At 39.3% G+C, this 10,910-nt stretch overlaps 1 non-coding gene across 1 annotated transcript; it reads left to right on the top strand.

Annotated features, from left to right (window-relative positions):
* Nucleotides 1-598: 598 nt before the first annotated feature.
* LOC136332844 (small nucleolar RNA SNORA36 family) lies at nucleotides 599-732 on the top strand. Its single transcript, XR_010730974.1, has one exon. It is a non-coding gene; the product is annotated as a small nucleolar RNA SNORA36 family (small nucleolar RNA).
* Nucleotides 733-10,910: the final 10,178 nt, after the last annotated feature.

The raw sequence follows: 10,910 nt of genomic DNA, 5'->3' as shown, positions 1-10,910 counted from the left end.
GGGTTCGATTCCCGGCCAGGGCACATAGGAGAAGCGCCCATTTGCTTCTCCACACCCCCCTCCTTCCTCTCTATCTCTCTCTTCCCCTCCCGCAGCCAAGGCTCCATTGGAACAAAGATGGCCCGGGCGCTGGGGATGGCTCCTTGGCCTCTGCCCCAGGTGCTAGAGTGGCTCTGGTCGCGGCAGAGCGACGCCCGGGAGGGGCAGAGCATCGCCCCTGGTGGGCGTGCCAGGTGGATCCCAGTTGGGCGCATGCGGGAGTCTGTCTGACTGTCTCTCCCCGTTTCCAGCTTCAGAAAAAAAAGAAACAGTGTTGCATATACAGGAAAACTACAGTCCAAACCAATTCATTGCTTCAGATGATGTATGTGCAGTTTCATATCAAGTATGTAACAACTACAATGTATTTACACTACATTCATTGCCCGACTTCAGCACAGGGAGAAAAGCATAGCCCAGGGGTCCCCAAACTGGTTTACACAGGGGGCCAGTTCACTGTCCCTCAGGCCATTGGAGAGGGCCGGACTATAAAAAAAACTATGAACAAATCCCTATGCACACTGCACATATCTTATTTTAAAGTAAAAAAACAAAATGATTCCAAAGTGTTGAGTTCAGTTCAGGGTAGCTTCCCTGTTCTGTTAATTAAACTTTGGGACATTGATACACAGGCTTGGGGAGATGATTGGATAGAAAGCACTGCTCTATTCGTTTACTTCCTAGCCTACAAAAACAAAACAAACAAACAAACAAAAAAAACAACAAAATGGGAACGAATACAATATTTAAAATAGAGAACAAGTAAATTTAAATCAACAAACTGACCAGTATTTCAATGGAAACTATGCTCCTCTCACTGACCACCAATGAAAGAGGTGCCCCTTCCGGGTGTGCGGGGGGGGGGGGGGGATAAATGGCCTCAGGGGGCCGCATGCGGCCCGCGGGCCGTAGTTTGGGGACCCCCGGCATAGCCGGTAGCTGTGCCAAAATGGATTGTTGGGCCAGAGCATGAAGAGAGTTAGCACTTGGTCCAGAGCCCCTCACCCACTTCAACCAGAGCAATTCCACTGCATCTGTTCCCAGCTGAAAGTTAGCATCTAGTTGTATTATCGTGTTAAAATGTTCCAGGCACTGTGACCAGGGCTTTAAAAGTATTTCATTTAGAGTTTCCAACAATGCTACGAGATAAGTACTATTACTCTCATTTTTAAAATAAGAAAACTAAATCTTAGGAATTTTTTTTTGAAATGTACATTTCAAAACAAGTAAAGTAGTGGGCCTGAGTTTTGAAAGTCATTTTATAATAAAATAGTATATATTTTCAATACTTTCATGAAATTTATAGAACAATGTTGGGAATAGAGTATTCTTATGGAGCAATGTTGGAGAAAGGAAAAAGCAGTGGTTTGCAATGAGAAGAGAGAGGAAGATTCAGTCCTTAACACTTCTCCCCTCCAAAAGACATTTGATGATGTCTGGAAATACTTTCAGCTATCATAGCTGAGGATGGAGATGCTACTGACATCTGGTGAATAGCGGCCAGTGATGATGCTAAACATTTTGCAATGCATAAGACAACTCTCAACAACAAAGGATTATTCAGTCCAGAATGTCAATAGTGTCAAGGCTGTGAAATCCTAAAAGACAGGACAAAGTTTGGTCAATCCATTGATACATAAATAGGTAGATGGATGGGAAGTTACTTTAGAGTAAAAAAAAACTGACTCAAAGTATCATAGCCATCTTTCCAGTTTTAGTATAATACTGTCCTGCAGCTATTGGTCAAATCAGTCAAATTTTAAATATCTTTATAAACAAGTAATAATATTATCAGCCATATTTAAGTATAACTTGTGCATCATATAGAGGAGTGATGTGGAATCCTATGGAAATGGCAAGTACTTATCATCTGAGATGCAGTTATGAGAGAAAAGAGAATATAAAAGATTATTTCAAGATTCTAAAACTATTTAATTAGAAAAGTAAGATAGCATTCATGGAAATAAAAGAATTAGAAAAGAAAATTAATTGTGTTTTGTGGCTTTAAATTAATTAACATGCTGAGTTTAAGATGGCTGTGCTATGTCCAAGCCAAAGTGCTTGGTAAATGATCAAAAACATAGGGCTGGAAACAGAATAGATCTACATATGAGATTCTCAGCTTTGAAGTAATAGCTGAATTTATGAAAGAAAGATTGTTGATTGGGTGAAAGGAAATGGTAATGTTGATAGGAACACTGGCTTTGGAAAGCAACCCCAAAGAAGAGCCAAGGGAAAGAGTCAATATAGAGAGAGAAGATCAAGAAACATTAATGTCACTATGGTGCAGGGAAGAGAGCATTTAAAGACGCTGGTCATCTGTACCAAATGCTACAGGGGGATCAAGAAAAAGAAGGTGGAAGAAATATCAGATGTTTTGAAAAAGGACCAGTGGCATTTAGAAGTGCCATAGAAGCAGGTAACTAAGGATAAATAATTTTTTAAATGGGACAGTCTTAGGTAGACCAACTGTTTGAGAAGTACAGCATGAAAGAAAGCCAGTTTGGATGATACCTAGGCATGAAGTACTTGATCTAAAATGTTTTTCTCTAAAATAAGAGCTCTTTAAGTATGTTCTTTAAAAGGGTGTGGGGCTCCTGGCTGATTGGCTCAGAGGTAGAGCGTCAGCCTGGCGTGTGGCAGTCCCAGGTTCGATTCCCAGCCAGGGCACATAGGAGAAGTGCCCATCTGCTTCTCCACCCTTCCTCCTCTCCTTTCTCTCTGTCTCTCTCTTCCCCTCCCACAGCCAAGTCTCCATTAGAGCAAAGTTGGTACGGCACTGAGGATGGCTTCATGGCCTCCACCTCAGGTGCAAGAATAGCTCTGGTTGCAACGGAGCAACACCCCACCAGGGCCTAGCATCGCCCCCTGGTGGGCATGCCGGAGTTTGTCTGCATGAGGGAGTCTGTCTGCCTCTTCCCACTTCTCACTTCGGAGGAATACCAAAAAAAGGGAGGGAGGAGAAAAAAAGGGGGTGGGGAAGGAGCAGTTGCTAAAAAGTGATCTGCATGGAACCAATTGCTCTTCCATAAAAAGAAAAAAAATGATTATAAATATTTGAAATGTTCAAGTAACAAAGAAAATTTTTACTTTACCAGTACACATTAGCCAAGAAGAATCAAATATTTAAATTTATTTTCTAATCTTCATGAAATAATCAGAATCTTATGGGTCTATTTCCAATTGTAATTTTTAAAAAAACTGTTACAAAGATAACTAGACAGCACCAAAGAAAGCTATCTTGGTGTGTATTATATTAACACCTGTAAAACTTGTTCCCACTTTCCTACTCAGATTAGATTTTATAACTTCCAGGAGAAACTTACGCAAGATGCTTGGCATGATCTTGCCAATCAATGCTTATATTTTTAAAGCAAGGTAATGTATTAGCTGAGTAAATTTGCTTTACTGCCAAGGGGAAAAATGGTAACATTGACCTGAAATGGTTCCAGTGACTGATAATCTATATAGAAGAAATGTGATGCAATTTGGAGTTATAATGACTATTGGTGATAAGAAGAGCAGAGTAACATGTTTGCTACTTTGTAAAGTTTGACCCTGAATTCAATTACATACACATCCTCCATGAAATTTTTAGAGTCAGGAAATTCAAATTGAACCACTGTAATTGCAAAGGTATACTCCACATTTTTAGTAAAATACAGAAATCTGGGTCAAGGATAATCATCATTTAAATTAATTATATAATTGAAGTAAAACTTTATATCTATTCATTTTTATACCCACCTATGCCAGAAAAGATTTAATGTTAAATTTATTTTCTTTGTAAATAGTCTGTCTTAAAATTCATAATCTATGACTAAAACATGAGAAAACATAGAACAAATAAAGAATACTTAAATTTTCAAAGGCAATTCTTCTGCTGGAAAGAACTTATATAGAAGATAGAATTCATATTTGAGAGCAAGTACTTCAAAATCATCTAATTCACTTCCTCTCTGCCTAATTTGTATAGGGCTAGCAAACTGATACCAATGTCAGTAAAGCAAATTACCTAAAACATTTCTTTGACTGAAAAAATAACTAGGACCACAGTCATAGTTATTTTAATCTTCAATATAATTTTATTTCTATTCCTGAGAGTTATCTTCATGAGTGACATAGATTTCGAAAATAAAAACAACAAAAAATAATGATTACAATAAATCTTGGATTGTTGTTGTCTGCTACAAATTATTTTTTGAAAAGTAGCGATAACATTCAAATATTATGATTTCTCTCATGAGCTCCTGAAAGGATAAATGAGCTCATTTCCCTTATTCGAGAGCCCCATTAACAGAGGTAAAGAAAAAAGCTTCCTTATTCCTAAGTGCTCTGGTGGAAGGAAGCAAGGCTGGAGAGGAGAGATGGCAGACTAAGTTCCTTCCTATCCTCTGGTCTATACAACATAGTGAGCTAGGTGGTTGGACTACATAACGGCGAGGCTTGATTTGGTTGAAATCCCCAAAACAGTGATAATCACACAGTCTTTAAGCAGAACTTAAGCTGACTATGGGACGAAACACAAGAGTCATTATAGGCTCAGCAAGATGTCTTAATGTTATTTGATCTCAAAACTGAATGTAGGTATCAGGCAGCTCAGGGAAAGACCCCACCAGGAAAGTCTCAAAGTAAAGAAAACACATCATGTTGACACACTTTCCCTTTAGAACGACCTGGTAGTTTCCCAGTTTGCAGTGGGACAGCCATCAGAAAGCACGTGCTGCACACCAGGAATAAGTTACATAACAAACCTGAACTTGAGCCCCAACAGGATGCCGACCGCAGCAACCTCTGGCTGTCACTATCAGATAACATCGTCACTGACTAATTCTCTAAAACCAGGGACACTTTATCCTCTCATGCAAGTTTCTCCTCTTTAGGGCTTGACTAACAAATAGCAGTGCTGTCCAACATATAAGAATGACCTTCTCCTTTTTTTTCCAACCAAATAATGAAGAGACAAATGCTGCTCTCCACTTACTGGAATTGTCTCAACACTTTAAAAAAATTATAAAACAACTTTGTTAAAGTGATGACTAGTGATTTCTCTAAGACTGGCCTCTATCCAGTGATTTTTATAATTCTGGCTGTTTAGCAAAGGTCTGCCGTGCCTAAAATGGTCTTTTAAAAAAACAAGAAAAGAAAATCTACATAATATGCAAAGATTACTGGATTTAAACTCTTTGACTTCTGACATTTATTAACTTAAATGAGTTATGCTTTTTTCAATTTGATTTGTAGTCCTTGATATAGATTAATTATCGTAAAGAAAGGTCAGCTTTGGAGAGAAAAGGAAGAATACTCTAAATTATAAACTACATTTTATGTGAAATCTTGTTCTTATTTATTCAAGAAAATGCATGAACTTAAACTAGGCCAATTCTATCAGTGTTTTATTGATAGACCTGTGAATTGAAGAAGTTTTCATTAATGGAAGAGTTATAATCACTTTATGAATTACTGTGAAACAAATGAATACTTTCAATGTGGGATTTTTCAAATTGTATTCCAAGGGAAACTAAAGATATGTGTAGGTGTTTGAAGGGAAACAAAACTTCTATAGTCAGAGAGCATGTTCTGTAACTCCTCTTAGAGATTATTTAGGTATGTTAATCAAGTCTACTACAGAACCCATTTCCTTGAAATTCCTACTTGGGCTCCCTGGACACCAGCTGTGAAATATGAGTCTGAATCATCTGGAACAGTTCATACTTATAAGAACTTAGAAGAGTCCACTTGTGATTTATTTTCACTAATGGTTTGCTTGGTAAAGTCATTCTTCATCAATAATTCCAAAGCAAACATCAGGTCAAAGTTAACAAAGTGTGAACCAGTGAGGGTTTAAGAACATAAGTAGAGCACTACAAACATGATGAGGAAATCCCCACACCCACTCCTATATTTGAACACATCCAGTAACCTTTCTCGTTGGCTCCCCACCCTACATCTACACCTAGATGTTGACAAGACTGAACTTTATGAAGCTTGACTTAGTGCTCTAGCCTCTTGTGCACCTTCATTCTCTACCCTAATACTGTCTTATTCTCCCACTTGAAGCATATAACTGGTCCATGCTCTCTCATTATCTCTAATCAAATATCTGCCTTTTGAAAAGAATCTGACATAGAAATCTCACCAGGACTCAAAGGTCCAAAAAAACCTTAAATGTGATCTCTTCTAAAGGTATTTGGGTTTTTTGTTTGTTTGTTTTAAGGGAGAGAAGGGGAGATAGAGAGACAGACTCCCGTATGCGCCCCAACCGGGATCCATCTGGCAACCCTTATCAGGGAACGATGCTCTAATCAACTGAGCTATCCTCAGCACCCAGGACTGCTGGCTGCAAGAGGGGAAAAGAGAGAGAGACGGGGGTGCGGGAGGGGAAGAGAAGCAGACAGTCACTTCTCATGTGTGCCCTGACTGGGGGTCAAACCCAGGATGTCCTCACGCCTGGCCAATGCTCTGTCCACTGGGCAAACCAGCCAGGGCCGGTACTTACATTTTAATGGGAGCAAATAAGTCAATCCCTAGTTGAAGAATACAAAAATTCTGAGCTAGAAAGAGTATTAGAGATGAAGTTAACAGCCCAGAATCACACAACTAAGTAGAGACAATATCAGTCTCTAAAATCTCAGGCCACTTTACTATATATTTCTGGCCACCCTCCTCCTAGTACCTTAAAGAAAAAGAGAAATTCCTGAAAGTTATTTACCCCTCCGACTTTTAAAACTGACCTTAAAAGATTCCATGATACATCATTCCCAGAGCTGTGGAAATAGCCCTCTGCTCAGTTTTTCTCTTTGCACATCTACGGAGAGAAAACAAAAGCTCTAGACCTCCTAGCCACCCAAACAAGCACCCACTCTGTTTCTATGACTGTTCCAGACACCAACAGTGTATGGTGAATAAAAGACACAACGTCCCTGCTCAGTGGGCCCGGTGTTGTAGCAGGAAGACAGAATGAATGAGCAAACAAATACATATAAAAGTAATGTCAGGTAATGACCAGTGTTGTGCAGAGAATGAAGCAAGATAAAGGGGTGGGTGGGGACACTGTCTTAGATGCAGTGTCAGCAAGGTCTCTCTGAGAAGGTGAAATTTAGTAAAGTCCTGTATGATATAAAGAAGCACATGGAAAGGCCCATGGGGAAGAAGCATCCAGGCAGAAGGGGCAGTGAGGGTGAAGGAGCTGAAGCCAGAACTAACTGGGTGAGCTCCACAAAAGGCCAGAGCCAGGCAGCTGGTGTGTGGCAGAGGAGGCAGGAATGGACCCTGTGGGCTCTGGGTTTGTGGGCTCTGGTAAGAAGCCTATGTTAGCACTGAGTGATGGGAATCCTTGGAGGGCTCCAGTCAAGAGAGCGACCTTATCTTAATGCACATTTTTTAAAGGCCACTCTGATGGCAGTGTGAAGAAATGAGACTGACAGAAAGGGTGGAAACAGGGTGGATGTGGCAAGATCAGTCAGAAGACCATTGCAGTAGACCAAAAAGAAAGTGAGGTCCACCTGGCCCAAGCAGCAGCGGGGAGGCAGGGCAGGTGAGGAAAATAAAGGAATTAGAGATCAATCACGTGTTAGGGCCAACTGGTATTTACCCCTGATATGGAGAAGAATGGGAGACAGAACCTAGGGTACAAATGGCAGGAATGCAAAACTCTAATTATGCATTCTTAAATTTGAGGTGCTATGTACATCTAAGTAGCGAGGTCATGTAGACAGTTTGGTACACAAGTCTAGGAATCAGGAGAGAGAGATCAATGTGGGAATCAGCAGAGGCTAATTAGTTTTTATCAATGGCATTTAAAGTCACAAGGGAGACTGCCTGGGTTTTCTGGGGGGGAAGGTAGAGGAGAGAGTTGAGGCCCATGTCCTGGAGCACACTGGCATTTATAGACTGGGAAAAAGAAGGGGTCCAGCCAAGGAGACTGACAAGAAGTTATTCATGAGGTTAAAATAAATAAAAACAAATAAATAAAAATGAAACAACTTCATATGTTCTAGAAGCCAAAGAAGAGAGAGTGATCAATATCGATTATGACATCCTAGCCAGATAGCTCCGTTGGTTAGAGCGTCACCTGGAGGCAAGAGGTTGCGAGTTCAATCACCGGTCAGGCACATACAGGAACAGATAGATGTTCCTGTCTCTTTCTTTCTCTCTCTCTCTCTCTCCTTTCCTCTCTCACTAAAGTCAATAAATAATAAAATCAAATCATTAAAAAATATATCTATATGTCAACTGCCATTGAGCAACAGAAAAAGATTAGACCATCTGATCAGACAATATGGAATTCATGGATGAAGTGGAAATAGTCCAGATAGCTGTTCACAGAAAGTTTTGCTGTGAAAGGGAAGAGTAAAATAAACCAGTAGCTGGCATAAGTGATGAGTCAAAGATGGTCTTTTTTTTAAGTAGAAAAGAGCCTGAAATGGTAGTAGGCTGTTTGGGGAGATCCAAAAGGCAAGGGGAAATTAATGATGGTGCAATAGAAAGAGGGCTTAACCTCAGATGTCAATGCCTTAAGGAGGGGAAAATGGAGGGCACCCAGCCCAAAAGAAGTGAGATTGTCTTGAGAGAAGACCAGAGATGCCCATCCATTGCAATGATAAAAGAAAGTCAGTACATAGATATAAGTGCAGGCAATGAGCTACTTCATCTTTATCACTTCTTTTTATCCCAAATAAGAAACCAGATCACCAGCTGAGAGTGAGGATGGGGAGGCACATGGTAACTCAGAAGAGAGGAAAGGCAGGGAGCAAACATCTAAGATGCAGGAAATCAAGCATTCATGTAAGAACTCTGGATATAAATTAAAGCAGAGTTGTTATCCTTCTGAAACACAGGAGTAGAGTAGAGGGAGCTTGGGGCTAAGCAGAGTTGGAACTTTTGCCAGGAGTGTTGAGGAGACATACACAAAGAAGGGATGATAGTGATGCCCCTGGAATTTGAAGCCAGGTGAGTGGAAGTTAGGGTGCATGGCTGTCAGTCAGTGTTGGAGAGTCAGGACAGGAGAGAAGGATGACTGGAGTGGGAGCAACAAAATGAGCAGGCTGCCAAGATGCAGGCAGGGCCAGAGAGCAGCAGGTCTCAAAATTACCATGCAAATAACTGAATGAAATGAGATGAGTGGAAAGAGCTATTTAAAAAAAAATCTAAGTAACAAGGATAAAAACAAATTCAAAGTGAAAGGCTGGAAAACAATACTCCAAGCAAATAACATCCAAAAAAAAGCAGGTGTAGCAATACTCATATCGGATAATGCTGACTACAAGACAGGAAAAGTACTTAGAGACAAAAATGGCCATTTCATAATGGCTAAGGGGACACTGAATCAAGAAGACATAACAATTCTTAATATATATGCACCAAACCAAGGAGCACCAAAATATATAAGACAGCTACTTATTGATCTTAAAACAAAAACTGACAAAAATACAATCATACTTGGAGACCTCAATACACCGCTGACGGCTCTAGATCGGTCATCCAAACAGAGAATCAACAAAGACATAGTGGCCTTAAAAAAACACTAGAGCACCTGGATATGATAGACATCTACAGGACATTTCATCCCAAAGTGACTGAGTATACATTTTTCTCCAGTGTACATGGATCATTCTCAAGAATTGACCATATGTTGGGCCACAAAAACAATATCAGCAAATTCAGAAAAATTGAAGTTGTACCAAGCATATTTTCTGATCATAAAGCCTTGAAACTAGAATTCAACTGCAAAAAAGAGGAAAAAAATCCCACAAAAATGTGGAAACTAAACAACATACTTTTAAAAAATGAATGGGTCAAAGAAGAAATAAGTGCAGAGATCAAAAGATATATACAGACTAATGAAAATGACAATACGACATATCAGAATCTATGGGATGCAGCAAAAGCAGTGATAAGAGGGAAGTTCATATCGCTTCAGGCATATATGAAAAAACAAGAGAGAGCCCAAGTGAACCACTTAACTTCCCACCTTAAGGAACTAGAAAAAGAAGAACAAAGACAACCCAAAACCAGCCGAAGAAAGGAGATAATAAAAATCAGAGCAGAAATAAATGAATTAGAGAACAGAAAAACTATAGAAAAAATTAATAGAACAAGGAGCTGGTTCTTTGAAAAGATCAACAAAATTGACAAACCCTTGGCAAGACTTACCAAGGAAAAAAGAGAAAGAACTCATATAAACAAAATACAAAATGAAAGAGGAGAAATCAACCATGGACACCGTAGATATACAAAGAATTTATGTAGAATACTATGAAAAACTTTATGCCACTAAATTCAACAACCTAGAGAAATGGATAAATTCCTAGAACAATACAACCTTTCCTCTAGACTGAGTCAAGAAGAAGCAGAAAGCCTAAACAGACCTATCAGTAGAGAAGAAATAGAAAAAAACCATTAAAAACCTCCCCAAAATAAAAAGTCCAGGCCTGAAGGCTATACCAGCGAATTTTATCAAACATTCAAAGAAGACTTGGTTCCTATTCTACTCAAAGTCTTCCAAAAAATTGAAGAAGAAGCAATAATTCCAAACACATTTTATGAGGCCAACATAACCCTCATACCAAAACCAGGCAAGGATGGAGGCACAAAAAAAGAAAACTACAGACCAATATCTCTAATGAATACAGATGCTAAAATACTAAACAAAATACTAGCAAATCGAATACAACAACATATTAAAAAAATAATACATCATGATCAAGTGGGATTCATCCCAGAATCTCAAGGATGGTTCAACATACGTAAAACGGTTAATGTAATACACCATATCAACAAAACAAAGAACAAAAACCACATGATCTTATCAATAGACGCAGAAAAGGCTTTCGATAAAATACAACACAATTTTATGTTTAAGACTCTCA

Source organism: Saccopteryx bilineata, chromosome 3 (genome assembly GCF_036850765.1).
Source record: "Saccopteryx bilineata isolate mSacBil1 chromosome 3, mSacBil1_pri_phased_curated, whole genome shotgun sequence".
Classification (NCBI taxonomy): domain Eukaryota; kingdom Metazoa; phylum Chordata; class Mammalia; order Chiroptera; family Emballonuridae; genus Saccopteryx; species Saccopteryx bilineata.
The sequence above is the reverse complement of the archived record's forward strand: the minus strand, read 5'-3'. Positions and strand labels throughout refer to the sequence as shown.